Raw genomic sequence first — 3,290 nt, 5'->3', positions numbered from 1 at the left:
GGTGGCAATTGGTACATAGACAGTAGCGCCACCGCTCATATGGCGGCGTATCCCGGTAACCTCCACACTGCCCATCCTGCCCACACCTCCAACCGCATTACCGTCGGTGACGGTTCTTCTCTTCCCATCACCCATATTGGACATACATATTTTCCATCTAACTCCACTCCTATATCCATGTCTAATATTCTTGTTTCTCCTGACCTTATTAAAAATCTTGTTTCCGTTCGTTCTCTTACACGTGAAAATCCGGTCACTGTTGAATTTGACGAATGTGGTTTTTCTGTTAAGGACGCTCGCACGCGGATGGTGCTCCACCGATGTGACAGCCCCGACGAGCTCTACCCGGTTCACTCCGCCACCTCCACCACTTCCGCCGCCCCTGTCGCTCTCGCCACCGGAGTGGATCTCTGGCACGCTCGCTTGGGTCATCCTAATCCTGCCACCCTTCGCCACATACTTCGGAGTTTTTCTTTCACGTGTAATAAGAACGAGGATCACTCGTGTCATGCATGTCGCCTCGGCAAACATGCTCGTCTTCTGTTTAGGCCTTCTTCCTTTGTTGCATCGTACCCGTTTGAATTAATTCACAGTGATGTTTGGACATCTCCTGTTGCAAGTAATACGGCCTTTCTTTATTATCTTGTCATACTTGATGATTTTTCGCATTATGTGTGGACCTTCCCGTTGCGCCGCAAGTCGGATGTTATATCCACCCTTGCCGCTTTCTACTCTTACGTTCTCACGCAGTTTGGTCAACCCATTCTCACGTTGCAGACAGACAACGGGAAGGAGTTTGACAACACCGCTGTTCGTAATCTTCTCACCACACATGGCACGATTTTTCGTCTCACTTGCCCGTATACCTCACAGCAGAACGGTCATGCTGAGCGCATCCTTCGCACTCTTAATGACTGCGTTAGGACTCTTCTCTTTCATGCCAATGTGCCTCCGCGCTTTTGGCCTGACGCTCTAGCCACCGCTTCTCTCCTCATCAACATCCGTCCATGCCGTACTCGCGGGAACTTTACACCTCACCACCTTCTCTTCGGTGCACCTCCCTCTTATGAAGGGCTTCGCATCTTCGGCTGCCTGTGCTACCCTAGCATCGCCGCCACTGCGCCTCATAAGCTTGCACCTCGCTCCGTTGCCTGCATCTTTCTCGGCTACCCACCTAACACTAAGGGCTACCGCTGCTACGATCCTGTCTCCCACCGTGTTTTCACCTCCCGACACGTTTACTTTGATGAGATGGTCTTCCCGTTTCAGCAGCAGGTACCCCTTGTCGTCTCGTCGCCGCCGGCCACCGGCGGCCCATTGACGACCTCGTCAGGTGGACGATCACGTCTGGCTCGTGGACCGCCTCCGGGCTTTGGCCGTCCCCGCGCCCTCCTGCCGGTGCCCACCCACATGGCCTCCTCGGCCGGCTCCGACGGCGCAGCCGGCGCCCCGCCTTCACCCGCCGCCCCCGACTCGGGCGCCGCGGGGTCGGGCGCTGCTGGCTCGGCCGCCTCCTCTGCCGCCTCGACGCCGGCCTCCTCGCCGGCCCCGACGCCGGTCCCCTCGCCGGCTCCATCGCCGGCTGTGACGTCGGCCGCGACGCCCGCCGCCTCGCCGGCCGCGACGCCGGCCGCCTCGTCGGTGGCTCCGGTGGCTCTGTCCGGCCCCGTCACCCGCGCTCGCGCCGGCATTCATTGTCCGAGTCTCCGGTACTCGCGTGATGAGTACGTCCTCGCCGCCTCCGCCGTGGAGCCGTCGCCCATTCCTGCGTCCGCTCGCGCCGCCCTCCGTGATCCTCTCTGGCTTGCGGCGATGCAGGAAGAGTTCGACACTCTTCAACGGAACCGCACCTGGACCCTGGTTCCCCAGCCTCCTCGCGCCAACGTCATCACTGGCAAGTGGGTCTTTCTCCATAAGACTCGCTCAGACAGTACACTTGAGCGCTACAAGGCTCGCTGGGTGGTCCGCGGTTTCCGCCAGCGTGCTGGAGTTGACTTCACAGAGACGTTTGCCCCGGTTGTCAAACCGGGCACGATCCGCACCGTCCTCCAGCTCGCCGTCTCCCGCGGCTGGCCTGTTCACCAGATGGATGTCTCCAACGCCTTTCTCCACGGCCATCTTGAGGAGCAGGTGTTTTGTGAGCAACCCACTGGCTTCATCGACGCTTCACTTCCCGGCCATGTGTGCCTGCTGTCTCGCTCTCTTTACGGGCTAAAGCAGGCACCCCGAGCCTGGTACCAGCGGATCGTCGGGTTTCTTCAGACACTGGGCTTCAGCATCACTCGCTCGGACGCCTCACTGTTTGTATATCGCCACGGTGACACGACTACATATTTGCTGCTTTACGTCGACGACATCATCCTGACAGCCTCCTCCGCAGCCGTTCTTCAGCAGATTACTCTCCGGCTGCGTGACGAGTTTGCTATCAAGGACCTGGGTGCTTTACATTATTTCCTTGGCATTGAGGTCGTTCGGCGTCCGGACAGTTTCTTTCTTCATCAGCAGAAGTATGCACATGAGCTTCTTGAGCGTGCTGGCATGCTCAATTGCCATCCTGTTGCTACTCCTGTCGACACGAAGGCCAAGGTCTCTGCTCTTGAGGGTTCGCCTGCGTCGGATGCTCCTTTCTACCGGTCTATTGTCGGCGCCCTACAATACTTGACTCTCACCAGACCGGATCTTCAGTATGCTGTACAGCAGGTGTGTCTCCACATGCACGCCCCTCGTGACTCTCATTGGACTCTCGTGAAGCGGATCCTTCGCTACATCCACGGCACGATGTCCCTCGGGTTGACACTTACGGCGTCCACTTCTCTGGAGATGGTGGCTTACTCCGATGCAGACTGGGCCGGCTGCCCCGATACTCGTCGGTCCACCTCTGGCTACTGCGTCTACCTCGGTCCTTCCCTCGTCTCGTGGTCGTCCAAGCGACAACCCACGGTTTCGCGCTCTAGCGCGGAGGTTGAGTACCGAGTTGTGGCCAACGCTGTCGCCGAGTGCACCTGGCTTCGACAGTTACTTCAGGAGCTACATCACGATGTCTCCCAGGCTACGGTTGTCTACTGTGACAACGTCTCTGCGGTTTACCTCTCCGCCAACCCCGTTCATCATCGCCGGACTAAACACATCGAGCTGGACATTCACTTTGTGCGCGAGCAGGTGGCTCTTGGACGCATGCGGGTTCTCCATGTGCCGACCGCTCAGTAGTTCGCCGATGTGATGACGAAGGGACTGCCGACTTCTACCTTTGAGGAGTTCCGTTCCAGTCTCTGCGTCACTGGCGCTGCTTC

Source organism: Triticum dicoccoides, chromosome 5B (genome assembly GCF_002162155.2).
Source record: "Triticum dicoccoides isolate Atlit2015 ecotype Zavitan chromosome 5B, WEW_v2.0, whole genome shotgun sequence".
Lineage (NCBI taxonomy): Eukaryota > Viridiplantae > Streptophyta > Magnoliopsida > Poales > Poaceae > Triticum > Triticum dicoccoides.
The sequence above is the reverse complement of the archived record's forward strand: the minus strand, read 5'-3'. Positions refer to the sequence as shown.